The sequence below is a fragment of the Neophocaena asiaeorientalis genome, unplaced genomic scaffold (genome assembly GCF_003031525.2).
Source record: "Neophocaena asiaeorientalis asiaeorientalis breed wild unplaced genomic scaffold, Neophocaena_asiaeorientalis_V1.1 scaffold225, whole genome shotgun sequence".
NCBI classification, from domain to species: Eukaryota; Metazoa; Chordata; class Mammalia; order Artiodactyla; family Phocoenidae; genus Neophocaena; species Neophocaena asiaeorientalis.
In genome coordinates this window covers 1,153,071-1,167,710 of record NW_020172364.1, presented here as the reverse complement: position 1 = coordinate 1,167,710, position 14,640 = coordinate 1,153,071, and positions in this window count along the sequence as shown.

The following is a 14,640-nucleotide window of genomic DNA, read 5'->3' as shown; positions in this document are numbered from 1 at the left end:
TTATTTTTTAGACCAGTTTTAGGTTCACAGCAAAACTGAGCAGAAAGTACAGAGTTCCCAAATACCTCCTGTCCCCGCACACACTCACAACCTCTCCCACTATCAACATTCCCCACCACAGCAGTCCATTTGTTACAAATAATGAACCTACCTTGACACATTATCACCCAAAGTCCATAGTTCGCATTACGGTTCACTCTTCTCTTTTCTTTTTTTTTTTGTTTTTTTTTTGCGGTACGTGGGCCTCTCACTGTTGTGGCCTCTCCCGTTGCGGAGCACAGGCTCCGGACACGCAGGCTCAGCGGCCATGGCTCAAAGGCCCAGCCGCGCCGTGGCACATGGGATCTTCCTGGACCAGGGCACGAACCCGTGTCCCCTGCATCAGCAGGCGGACTCTCAACCACTGCGCCACCAGGGAAGCCCTATGGTTCACTCTTGATGTTGTACATTCTGTGAGTTTGGGCAAATGTGTCATGATGTTTATCCACCATTATAGTATCATATAGAGTAGTTTCACTGCTGTAAAAATCCTCTGTGTTCCACCTATTCATCCCTCCCTCCTCTCTAACTTCTACAACCATTGATATTTTTACTGTCTCCATAGATTTGCCTTTTCCAGAATGTCATACAGTTGGAATCATGCAGTATGTAGTCTTTTCAGATTGGCTTCTTTTACTTGCTAATATGCATTTAAGATTCCTCCATGTCTTTTCATGGCTTGATAGCTCGTTTCTTTTTAGTACTGAATAGTGTTCCACTGTCTGGATGTACCACAGTTTGTTTATCCATTCACCTACTGAAGAACATCTTGGTTGATTCCAGGTTTTGGCATTGTAAAGCTGCTATAAGCACCTCTGTGTAGGTCTTTGTGAGAACATGAGTTTCAACTCATTTGGGCAAATACCCAAGGAGTGTGATTGCTAGATTGTATGGTAAAAGTATGTTTAGTTTTGTAAGAAACTGCCAAGCTGTCTTCCAAAGTGGCTGTACCATTTTGCATTCCTATCAGCAATGAATGAGAGTTCTGTTGCTCCACATCCCTGCCAGCATTTAGTGGCGTCAGTGTTTTCGATTTTGGCATTCTAATACGTATACAGAGGTATCTTATTTATTTTTATTTTTGGCTGCGTTGTGTCTTCTTTGCTGCGTGGGGCTTTCTCTAGTTGCAGTGAGCGGGGGCTACTCTTCCTTGCAGTGCTCGGGCTTCTCATTGCGGTGGCTTCTCTTTTGCTCTAGGCATACAGGCTTCAGTAGTTGTGGCACATGGGCTCAGTAGCTGTGGCTCGCGGGCTCTAGAGCACAGGCCTAATAGTGTGGTGCATAGGCTTAGTTGCTCTGCAGCCTGTGGGATCTTCCCGGATCAGGGCTCGAACCCATGTCCCCTGAATTGGCAGGCGGATTCTTAACCATTGCACCACCAGGGAAGCCCTCATTGTTTTAACTTGCAATTCCCTAATGGCTTATAATGCAGAGCATCTTTTCAGAAGCTTACTTACCATCTGTTTATTTTCTTTGATGAGGTGTCTGTCCAGGTCTTTTGCCTATTTTTTAATTCAGTTGTTCATTTTCTTATTGTTGAGTTTTAAGACTTCTTTGCATATTTTGAATAACAGTCCTTTATCAGATGTGCCTTTTGTAAACATTTTCTCCTAGTTTGTGGCTTGTCTTCTTGTTCTCTTGAGGAATCTGCCTTTTTAACCAGCTCATTCATATATGCAATAAAGTTCATGCTCTGTGCTTTCTGCTCAAACTGAAGAGTGAGGCAATCTTTCCTTCAGCCATCAAAGCATAACAATGCACTTTAATTTTGCTTTTAAGCACAATCCTATAAACACTCAAAGTTATAAGTGTATGATGAATGTAATTCAAATGTGCATTTGTGAACATCCCCAAATGTATCTTTAATCCAGTTTTATGAAGAAGTCAAGAGACCTGAGTTCTAAAAGGAATTTGGCTACTAATTAGCTATATGACCTTGGACGAGTCTCTGTCCACCTCTAGACTCCAGCTTCCTCACATGTAAAATGAAGGGGATGAATTAGCTGAGCTTTAAATTTCCCTCTGGCCCTGTGGTTCCGTCTTTTCCATCAAAGCCAAGGCAAGGAGCATATCACTGTCAATGAAACTTCTGAGTAAACATGGGTGGGCACATATTAATGAGAAATGCCTTTGACTTGGCATCCCCTAGACTGTTGGTAACAGTCTTCATAGTCAGGATTTAATGCAGATTTGACTAATGCATAGATGAAACAAGGTTAGTGTCTCCACAAAAGTGCCACTGTGGTCGGTAAAACAAACCCAAATTGATAATGGCTAAATTTAAATGAGAAACTCTGTGTGTACATATACACAATTACATATAGGGCAGAACATAGGAAATTTCAGACTCAACAGAGTTTGTGAATGCAAAGAGAAACAAAAATAGAAACCATCAAATAGCCAGATGGCTGAGCTTTCTATTTTTAAATATATCATGAGTTCTGTGGGAGTATGTCAATGAGTAGCACTAAGAAAAATGTGGTAACCTTGAGCGTTACTGTTTTCTAAACAAAACAATATCACACAGGGTGTCAAATAGCAAAGAAATTATGTAATGAAATGAAAGAAATGAATGCTTTTAAGTTCATGAAGCCCAGCCTTTTCTATTACACCATGATTCAAAGCACTGATCAAACGTTTTTCCTACTTGAAGCTGCGAGTTATTTACAGTGACTGTAATATTTCCAAGGAATACCTAAATTAGTAGGTAAAGTTACCTTTTTTTCCTGCTCTCAAATTTCTACACTCAACTTCTTTTCAAATGTCCTCGTATAGTCATGGCGTAGTCACAAAACGTGACAGAATAAACACATCCACGGGTCATCGATGAGCCGAACTCTGTGAAACATCTAAGAAAATGTGTTTGGAAAAGGTCTGCACAGTTTAGAAGAATTTTAGAGTAACTCACGAATCAGCTAACCCAGTCAACAGATTACTCACTTAAGAATGATATAATTACTTTCAGTTTGCTTAAAGCCAGGGAAAAGTTGACACAGCGATTAAAGGAAAATGGGTGAAAAAAATAGAGTTACTTTATGCCAGCTAAATTCAGGCTGTTCCAAGGAGTAGGCCCAAGGCTTATTTGAGGAAAGATTATCTTGACAAATTGGATAAACATTTTCTGCATGACAGGACGCTGATGGAGAGTCTGTTCTGCAAGCACACCTGGTGGTGGTTTGCTTAGTGTTTGACCAAGGTGTTCAGCTTGTCCGAGTTCTCCCAGGGGCTTTGTTTACCGTTTGGCAGGTAGAGGCAGAGCCGAGGTAGGCCTTGGTAACGGTTGTTGGGCTCTGCAGATGTCTTACTCCACCCCGGCCCCACCCCCATCTCCCCATTTGGGCTAAAACAACTCTTGGCTAGACCAGTCCACAAAAGCCAACACCAGACTTAACAAACAGTCCATGCTTAAGGAGACCTGCAGTCTAACGTCCCCGAGGCAAATAAAAATGGCAAATGCAAACAAATGCACCAACACCCCCTCTCCTTCTTTGGCTTCCTTCCATAGTCAACTGGGATGGAGAGGTCAGGTCCCACATAGGGCATTGCTATGGATGCAAATTTTCCAGCACACAAGTCATCCCAGTACCAGGATGGAGAAGGTGTGAGTTCCACTCAAAGCCATGCTTATCTGGGCCCAAGTGACTATAGATATGGGAGGTTGGTGGCCTCTTCTAAGGCCTTTGGGAAGACTCTCATGTCTCAAGTTACCTAAATATCTGTAGGCAGACCCCCAATTGTCTTTGCTATGGCTTGACATCCTTGAGAAGCCTTCACTTTCTGGAGGCAGTAATTTGCAGAATGGCTTCCTAGGGTTGGCCATTAAGTACTTACTAGTGCTGTTCTATCATTCAGGGAAGCACTAATTTGGGGAGTAACATTCCCAGAGAGGTCATTAGACAGTGTAGGGGATCCTACTGCATTCAGGTCCCTCAAAGGGAAATGAACGAACAACCCCACTTCTAGAATGAGTTTGCATTTTGCTAGGTCAATTTGGTTCATCCAAAATTGCTTTGTGTCAACTAATTTATGTCAATTTATAGCCCATCCAGTGGTTCCAAGCATAATGTCCTCATATTACCATGTAGGATACGCTGGTTAGAAATGGCATTAGGGGTAACAGTGGTTTTAATTTGCTGAGTCTGTAAATCCTTGGGAAGTCAACCCCAGGTGCCAGGACTTGAAGCACCATTCAGCTCCACCCTCGACCAGCGTTCACTTTGCAGTCCTAAAGCTAAAACTTTAGTTTTATAGATCACAATCCATAATCCCCTCAATAACATGAATGCACCTCATTTCTTTCCCCACCCTTCTGCTTCATCCCTCTGCCCATCTCCTTAACTTTTTTTAAACAAGTAAACAAACCAAATAAAGTAAAATAAAATCCTGGGGAGAAGCCAGAACAATGAAAGTGTTTGATTCAAAATGATCCAACATTTAATATGTGTCTACATTCCCTATCTTGTATAAGTCTTACCTGGAAGTAGGTATTATTCACCTGTCCCTTAAAGATGTGAGATCTCAAGTCTAGAAGACATTATGTGACAAGTCCACGTTCATACAGCTAGAATGTCCAGAAGCCAGGAATGAATTTCAGTGACTTTCTGCCTGACTCAGTCCCAGTGCTCAGTTTATAAGACTCCAAATCCCACGTCTTGTTAAAGATTGATCAAGTCAAAGCTGATGATTTTTTTCTGCTAGTAATTTAGGGCACAACAAAAACAAAACATTTTTAATGATATATGTTAATTATACCTTATTTTCTAAGCCTCACATCTGAAATAAATTTTACAATCTATTTTTCTGGTAGAGTTTTGGGTTTTGTTTGTTTGTTTTTCCTAATGGGAGATGTTTTGGTGTGATCTGGATCTGAGTTGAAATCTTAGTTCTAACTCTGATGAATTCATGAATTCATCACTTAACCTCTGGTGGCCTCAGTTTCTGAATTTGCAAGCTGGGAATAAAGATACTTACCTCCAAGGAGTGTTAAGCTTTATTACATACTACTTATTCTGCTCTATCTCCTTAGATATTATCTGTCTCTCTCAGTAGACTATGAACTCATTTTAAGCATGAACTTTGTCCTCATCATCTATGTATCCTCCATTCATTTCATCAGGTTGTGCATATATTATTTGTTGAGTCGATAAACTATTTATGTGAGGACACTTGTCACATAGTGGGTCCCCAGTAATTGTTCATTTATTTTCCTTTTGGCCTTATTTCTTACTGAGAACTGAAAATCTGTCTACTATAGAAGACAGGAAATTGTTCAAATAATTAACTGTAGGCACTGTAGACAAAAATGGAAGAGATACGCAACTGAGCTCCTTTGTCATGGAGCAAAGGAGTCTCTCCAGGTGACCCATGGGAGCAGAGGCAGGTATATGAACAGGCAGCACTGCAACCTGCTTGCCACAAGGCCGGGTCACATAAAGGGAGTCTCAGTGTCCAAATGATCAGAGAATTAAGAGGACACAGCCAATTATCTTGTGTGTTTCAGAAACTGTGAAGGAGCAGTGAAGAATTGGTCTCCCCGTTCACCAGGCATTGGGTTCCAGTGTAATTCATCTGGTTGCAGCCTCTCCACCTCTGTTAAAGTATCAAGACTGCATAGGCACAAACGAAGCCAAAGGAACATGGTTTAAGGTAAAATGTCTGTACACATTTTATACATGAGTAATACAGGGAACCCCATTCCTTGCTGATATCAGTCTGGGTCCCAAAGCAAGTCTGATTTCAGAGTGTGCTAAAACATTTGCCTGCAGCCTTGGATTGTTCCGATAGAAGATGCTAAGAGGAGACATACAAATTGGGGAAAGAATACTAATCTTTTTGTTTTTTGGGGGTTTTTTTTGGCCGCACTGCATGGCTTGCGGGATCTTAGTTCCCTGACCAGGAATCGAACCTGAGCCCCGGCAGTGAAAGGGCCAAGTCCGAACCACTGGACCTCCAGGGAATTCCCAGAATACTAATCTTGAGGGAACAAAATGCCAATAATCACATGATTATACCAGTGGATACAGAAAAGTCATTTGGCAAAATTCAACACTCACTTTTGATAAAAAAAAAAAGTTTCAGAAAAACAGGATTAGAGGGAAGTTTCCTCAACTTGACAAAAAACATCTACAAAGAACCTACAGGTAACATTATACTTAATGGAGAAAGACTTAAAGCTTTTCTTCGAAGATGGGGAACAAGAGAAGGATGATCACTCTTACCACTCTTATTCAGTATAGTGCTAGAAATGTTACTCAGTGCCAAGAGTCAAGAAATGAAAATAAAAGACATAGAGATAAGAAAGGAAAAGGTAGGGGCTCCCTAGTGGTGCAGTTGTTGAGAGTCTGCCTACCGATGCAGGGGACACGGGTTCGTGCCCTGGTCCGGGAGGATCCCAGATGCCGCAGAGGGGCTGGGCCCTTGAGCCATGGCCGCTGAGCCTGCATGTCCACAGCCTGTGCTCCACAAGGGGAGAGGCCACAGCAGTGAGAGGCCCACGTACCGCAAAAAACCCAAAAAAAAAAAAGAAAGGAAAAGGTAAAATCATCCCTATGTGACGAGGACATGACTGTCTTCATTGAAAATCAAAAAACCCACCAAAAAAAACCCTCCGAGAACTAATAATTGAGTTCAGCAAGATTACAGGACATAAGATAAACTACAAAAATTAATTGTATTTCTTTACACTAGCAACAGACACATGGACAAGAAAAAAGAAATATTTATATGTCAATCTAACAAAATAAGTATAAGATTTGTATACTGAAGCTTACAAAACAAATCAAAGATGCTCTAAATAAATGAAGAGACATATGATGCTGATGGATTGAAAAGACTCAACATAGTAAAGATGTTGATTCTCCTCAAATTGATTTACGGGCTTAACACACTTCCTATCAAAATCCCAGCAAGATATTTTTGTAGATATAAACAAGATTATTCTAGAATTTATATGGAGAGGTAATTTGCTGGACAGTTACCACGTGCCAAACACTGTGCCAGGTAGTTTATAAAGGCACGCTGTCAAGGCCTCCCCTTGTTAATACCAGTTTATCATTTTTTTTAAAATAAATTTATTTATTTTTGGCTGCATTGGGTCTCTGTTGCTGTGCACGGGCTTTCTCTAGTTGCGGCGAGCAGGGGCTACTCTTCATTGCGGTGCGCGGGCTTCTCATTGTGGTGGCTTCTCTTATTGCGGAGCACAAGCTCTAGGCCTGAGGGCCTCAGCAGTTGCAGCACACAGGCTCAGTAGTTGCAGCACACAATCCCTAGAGCATGAGGGCTTCAGTAGTTGTGGCTCGCAGGCTCTAGAGCACAGACTCAGTAGTTGTGGCACATGGGCTTTGCTGCTCCACGGCATGTGGGATCTTCCCAGACCAGGGATCGAACCCGTGTCCCCTGCATTGGCAGGTGGGTTCTTAACCACTGCACCCCCAGAGAAGTCCATTAATACCTTTTTTTTTTTAAAAAAAAGGACAAAAATGTTCACTCACTTCAACTCCCTGTGACTTTTGTACATGCCAAGTGGCAGAAGTCTCATCGTCCCAGCCCCTAACTGTAAGAGGGTTCAGCATCATGAAGCAGTAAAAGCATTAGATCTTGTGTCAGAATACTCTGCCAACTAGCTGAGGGCAAATCATTCAGTCTTTCTGTTTCCTCATCTCTAAAATGAGGAGAGGGACTTTTTAGAGCTATTGTGAGGCTCAAATGAGATAATGAAGGAAAAAGTACTTAAAATTTATATAATTGTTATTTGTTATTAATAAATCAAAAATAACAAAACAGGATAATTAAAGGCTCTGGTGATGTCTAAGTTTGTTAAGGGCTCAAGATTCCCTGGAATCTTATTCTGTTGGCATTTCTCTCTCTCTCTCTCAAACACACACACATACCACTCAACACACATTACTTTCAGTGCTATGGCTTCTCTTCTTTACCATCATTTCTTACCAAAAGAAAAAAAAAAATCTTAGTAGATGAAAACAAATCTTGGTTTACTTGGCTCATGCAGGGGAATAAATGTAAAATAAGGGAACGAAGAAAAACTGAGGGATGTGCATTCCCCTCACTTCAGTGAATACTAATTGACTGCCTAGTAAGTATTTAGTGTTATACAATGCTCGGAGGACACAGAATTGAAGAAAACACAATCCCTACCCTCAAGGACTTCATAGCTTAGGAGAGCAAATGAAGCAGTGTACAAATAATTTCTATAAAATATGATAAAGGGGGAATTCCCTGGTGGTCCAGTGGTTAGGACTCTGCTCTTTCACTGCCAAGGGCCCAGGTTCAATCCCTGGTCGGGGAGCGGCCAAAACAAAAAAAAAATTGTGATAGAGGAACACAAAAATCCCTCACCCGTTCCAGGGATGTCAGGGAGGACACCTGAGTGAAAGCAGCCTCATGGGAAGGGGACAAGACAAGCAAAGGAGCAGTAGCATGAGTAGAAGGGCACACCAGGCAACTTCAAGTCCCCTGTGTCAGTAAGCATCAGCAAATATTCTGGAGAGAAGCCCCTACAGAGGTGAACAGGTCAAAAAAAGCTTTGTTTACCGTGCTGAAAACATGGGCTTTACTCTCTTAACCATGAGGTGCCATTGGAGAGTTTTTAACCTCGAGAGCAACATGGTCAGAGTTGTGCTATAGATGAATTTCCTAGTGACAGTGAAGATAATAGATCTGAGGGGGACAAGAATAGAGGTAATAGGACAGGTGTGTGGGGTAGGAAGGGGGCAGGAGGTGTAATCATCCAGGCAAGAGATAAGGGAGGAAAGAAATCAGGCAGTAGCTTTTTGCGGTACGCGGGCCTCTCACTGCTGTGACCTCTCCCGTTGCAGAGCACAGGCTCCGGACGCGCAGGCTTAGCGGCCATGGCTCACGGGCCCAGCCGCTCTGTGGCACATGGGATCTTCCCGGACTGGGGCACGAACCTGTGTCCCCTGCATCGGCAGGCGGACTCTCAACCACTGCACCACCAGGGAAGCCCACAGCCAAAATGTTTTAAATAATAAAACTGATAAGACTTTGCGATTGATTGAACATGGGGATAGAGGCAGAAATGAAGCAAAGGAAGTAGTCCATAGTGTCTCCTAAGTTTCTGTCTTGGATAACCAGGTAGGTAAGGTGAGGGTAGGGGTCAGGGGTTCGTTTGAGAGCGGTTGCATTTGGAGCACTAGATTGGGTCAAAGAAATGGCCATGATCCATCCATTCAGGTGTGCCTGGGGTGATAAAGGGAGAGAAGTAAACAAGAGGAGTACCTCAGAGGTTTCTTCCTGTCAGAATAGTTGGTGAGCGACAGCTAGCTTGGGTTTACACAAGAAATAGTCAAATACTAGAATCCGCACAGACACTGACGGTAAATACCAAGAAAGCCAAAATCTTAAGGCTTGCCCCCAGAATGCTATCATTCCATCATTCAAACACATCAGCATTCAAGAGACCAGCAAAAAGGAGACCGTGGCAGTTCCAACACAAAACGGCCAAAAGCAGAATAAGGATGCCAGTGTGGTTGCTGGGCTCTCGCCTCACACCTGCCCCTCACACAGCCGAGAGCAGTTGCACACAGACCACTGCCCTCCTACTTTCTCATCTGAATAAGGAACAAGGAAATACCACATATACGATGTGACGGTGCCAGCAGAGAAGCCTCAGAGTCACTTGTGTAAAATAAACGCAACCCTGTTCTGCTAGGTCCACGTGGTCCTGTAACCCTTGTGACTTTCTGCCCCCTAACTTCTCCCTCCTCCCGTCACCCTCCATCTCCCTTAGAGCCCTGGACCCTATTCCTCTTGTTGCAACTCTGTCACCAGTTGGGTTGTTTATTGTGTTTCTCTTTGAGGATTACAGAGGCAAAAGTCCATTAAAAAAACTCTGTTCCTCTTATTGCAGGCGCCCCTTACCTATCAAATAACTTTCATTTGCCCCCATGCACCAAACAACTCTGTGCTTTCCCTGTGCTGTTTGCCGTCTTAGACACAGTCCCATGGAAGGATTAGGTGCAAATGTCACTCTGCCGTTTCCTTCAGTAGATTGTGCAAGTGTAAACTGGATTGTGTAAGTGAATATTAGCTCTTTCCCTCCAGTGCTAATAAATCAAGCAGTGTTTGAGGTCTTTTTTTTTTTTTTTTTTCTTCCTTGCAGAGGGATAGAATGAGCAAAGCAAAGAGTCATAACTTTCTTTCCCTTGGCAGGCGGGAGTAGTGAAATGAGAAGCCTGCCAAGCTGCCAGCCCACGTACGGAAAGTGTCCAACAACCGAGGGAAATTCAGGATGGCCACTAACTGTTCTGGCGGGTTTACTGGAAATGATTTCTTTACGAAGAAAATCCTTTAAGGGGGGCCCCTTTCAGTGAAGTTGTGACAGTAAGACCTCCCTTGCACTAGAGGGAGCAGTGCAAAGAACGCTTTTACTAGAGATTAGTAACTGGTAAACTGCACAGGTGGCAACTTTCTCTGTGGTAGCCCAGCAGATCGAATTCAACTTTGTTTAGTCTCCTCACTGTTGTAAACTCAGATCCCACTGTTCCTTCAGAACTGTGTGGACCAGATATCTCAAATTTGGCCTGGGAGCAAGTGCTCGTTTGCCATCTGATTGATCTGTGGGTTCGCAGTAGGTATAGAAATTGGGAGTAAGCCTTTAGAAACAGTTATAATAATTCAACAGGGTAGTTTGGTACCTAATAATTTAAAAATTAGATTTGTTTTTTTTAATATCATTTTTCTAATAATTCATTTTTATTTTATTTTATAAAAGTATAAATCAGCTGAGGATGAAAACGAAATTTTTAGAAAGATCCGGATGCCCCACAGATGGATAGAGAAGCACTGGTAGATAAAGGTGCACTAGACAGAATTCAGGTGTCCTGGGCTCCAGCCTTTGCTCTTTCATCAACTATGGGAATGATCAATTCACCTTGTCCCAAGAGGTTACAAGTTCACATCTATAACTGGGTGGGGGGCAGGGCGGTGAACATTGGTCTTTAACCATACCTCCTTGCCTGACAGCACGTCTACCCTGCCTGAAACCTACAGACTGTGCTTTAATTTCTTCCCCCTTTCGTCACTTGGACAAAGTCCTGTGGATTCTGTCCCTGAAATGTACCTCACATCTCCTCGCCCTGCCTTCTGTCATATCAGGTCTCCTCCAAACTGAGCCTCCTGTCTCCAGGCTTGGCTCTCACCATATAGTTGTTAGAGGGACCTTAAGGAAATTTAAAATGTCATTCCTCTGTTTACGGAGGAGTGCCTTGTGCCGTATACAACACATTCCAAACTTTGCCGAATCTCCAAAGCCCTTGGTAACTGGCTCTGGACAACCCTTCTGGCCTCATCTCCAGATGCCCTCCCCAACCAGCCGAAGCCCCACCACTCCGGGCTCCTTCCTGCTCCTCAGAACCCTTGTTACACCTCAGGCCTTGGTCCATGGCTTGCTTCATGCTGTCACCTCTGCCCCGGAATGCCTCTTCCTCTGTGTCTACCTGGCACTTTCATCCTTCAAAGCTCAGCTCATGTCACTATCTCTCTGCATTTTCTCTGGCATTCCTCTTTTTCTACCAGATATAATTACTCCTTTATCTACATCTTCTTCTCACTTTATATTTATATAAATATAGTTATTAGTTTACCTGTTTTGTTTCTGCTTTCCTTTCCAAAACCAAGATTCCTTATGAATCTTTTTTTTTTTTTTTTCTGGCCATGCTGCCAGCTTCCAGGATCTTAGTTCCCCCACCAGGGATCGAACGCGTGCCCCCTGCAGTGGAAGTGCGAAGTCCTAACCACTGGACCACCAGAGAAGTCCCAAAGATACCTTATGAATCTTAATTATCCCAGCAACTAGTATAGTACCCCACATACAGGAGACACTCAGTTGTTTATGTCCGTATGATAGGTTGAGACACTTGTTTTTATTCATTCATTCATTCATCGGGGAACACCATGTACCAAGCGCTCGAGATTTAGTGGTGACTAAGATAGACAAGGTCACAGCCATCGTGGAGCTTACATTACAGTGTGGGAGACAGAAAACAAATAAATAGGGTGATACACAAAAACCAGTAAATAAACAAACCAAATAATTACAGAGATCATTGAGATCATTGCTATGAAGGACCTAAACAGACTGATGAGATACAGCCTGCCGGGAAGGGGGGTGGGGTGGGGGCGGGGCACATCAAGAGCATCCTCTCTGAGAAGATGACAGTTGAGCCGAGATCTGAAAGATGAGAAGAGCAGAGAGGAAAAGGGCCTGACCTGTTCAAGGAACAAAGATAAGGCCGGTTTTTTGCATAGTAAGCAGGTCCGAGTGATATGAAATGAAGGTGGAAAACTAGGCCCCAGTACGTAGGACCTCACTAGGGTACAGTAAGGAGTTTAGATTTTTACTCTGAGCTAAAAGTCTTTGAAGTGTTTTAAGAAGGGAGGTTGCCTTGGTCAGAATAAAATCTTAAGACATTTACTCTAGTCCTATAAAGACTGGACTAAAGAGGAGCAAGAGATCAGGAACCGGATGAAGGGATGATTCCAGGATTGCAGGCCGGAAATGATGTTTGCTTAGACTGGGGCTAAGAGAGCAAAGGCACGGGAGGCCCTCTGATAGGGGGGCTATCAGGGACGCCATTTGGAGCTCAAATTAGAAGGAGTTGGTTATGGATTGAATGTGTGTGGAACTAGAGGGACGTAATGGAAAATGTGGTAATCAAGGATGACCCTGAGGTTTTGGCTTGAGTGTCAAGGTAGAAATTGGTGGTGTTGACTGAATTGTATTGAATTGAATTGAATTGGTGAGGAAGTTTGGGGAATGGGTTCTGTTGGGTGGCCTGTGGGAGAGACTAGGAATCAAGGGTTCTGCTTTGGTTGGAGACGTATATTAGACATCCAAGAGGAGCTGTCAAGGATTAGGAAACAACTAAATGATAGAAAAGGAAACTGAGGCTGAAAAATGGATATGCAGGTACCAAGTGTTAGAACCCCACTAAGCCAAGCAGCCTCTTCTCCAGGATACGGCAGTTATCAATTATTTCCTTTAGTCAGAATTGGAAGATAAGTACAAAAGGTCTGACAAGAGAAAGGTAAAAGAGACGGCAAAAGAACAGTTTTTGTTCTTTTAAGTTTGGGGAGGGGAGACTGTTTGGTTTTTTTCCCAGCACAATCTTTAGAAAAGGAAAGAAAAGTGAAACAAAACTTCTATCCTGGGGTCTAGTTAAGAACATGCGCTCTGAGGCAGCTTGGGTTCAGACACTATCTCTATGGGTTACCCCTGTGTGACCTTGAAAATGTTCCTTCAAACCTTTGCCCCTTAGTTCCTGATATATAAAATATTTTTAAATGGGACCTACCTCCATGTGTCACCATGAGGGTGAGTTAATGTGTGTGGCAAGTGCTTCCAGCAAGACACACAGCAAGAGCTCACAGACCCTTAGCTCTAATCTGAGCTTCTGCAAGAAGCCCCAGCAATGCCGAACCATTTCCAGTCATCCAGACGAGCTAAGCTTTCTCTCCACTGGGTCTTTTCCCAGTTCTTCTCTAAATAGACATAGGTGTCCCTAAAAACCACCATGCTATGAAAAATTGTGCAATGAAAACCACAAGGCTTATGGGAAAATGGGGTTTAATGGCATAACACTCAAAAACATCTTCAGTGACACATTAAAAAAATATAGGAATCGGGCTTCCCTGGTGGCGCAGTGGTTGAGAGTCCACCTGCCGATGCAGGGGACTAAAAAAAAAAAAGGATTTTAAGTGTTTTTCCCTCAGAGGAGACTATCAAGAGAGGGAAAAGAACCCACAGAATTAGAGAAATTATTTGCAAATCATTTATCTGATAAGGGTCCAGTATCCAGAATAGATATAGAACATTTATAACTCAACAACAAAAAGACAATCTAATTTAAAAATGGGCAAAGGACTTGAGTAGACATTTCTCCAAAGAAGAGATACAAACGGCCAACAGGTGTATTAAAAGACGCTCACCCTCATTAGTCATTAGAGAAGTGCAAATCAACCACGATAAAATTCCACTTCACACCCACTACGATGGTCATAATTTTAAAAAGAGGGAAAGAGAGACAGAGAGATGACCCAGAAATTCCACTGCAAAGTATATGTCCAAAAGCATTGAAAAACAGAAACTTGTACACAAATATTCATAGCATCTCTAGTCACAATAACTGACATAATCCAAATGTCCATCAACTGATGAATAGGTAAACAAAATGTGGTAAATCCATAATATGGAATATTATTCAGCCACAAAAGGAATGGAGTAGTGATGCATGCTACAACAGGATGAACCCTGAAAACATTATGCTAAGTGAAAGAAGGTGGATACAAAAAGCCACACATTGTATGATTCCATTTATACAAAATATCCAGAATAGGAATAGAAGAAGAGCTAACTATTGAGCTCTCGCCACATGTCAGGTACTGTGCAAACACCTTTTACATGCATAAACTTATTTCATCTTTATAAAAACTGTATGAGGTATGTACCGTTATTACCTCCCATTTTACATATTAAAAAACTGAGGCACAATTTTAAGAGGAGGATTTAAATCTGAAGAGTCGAGTTATAGAGTATACTCTTATAACCACTATATAACCATAAGT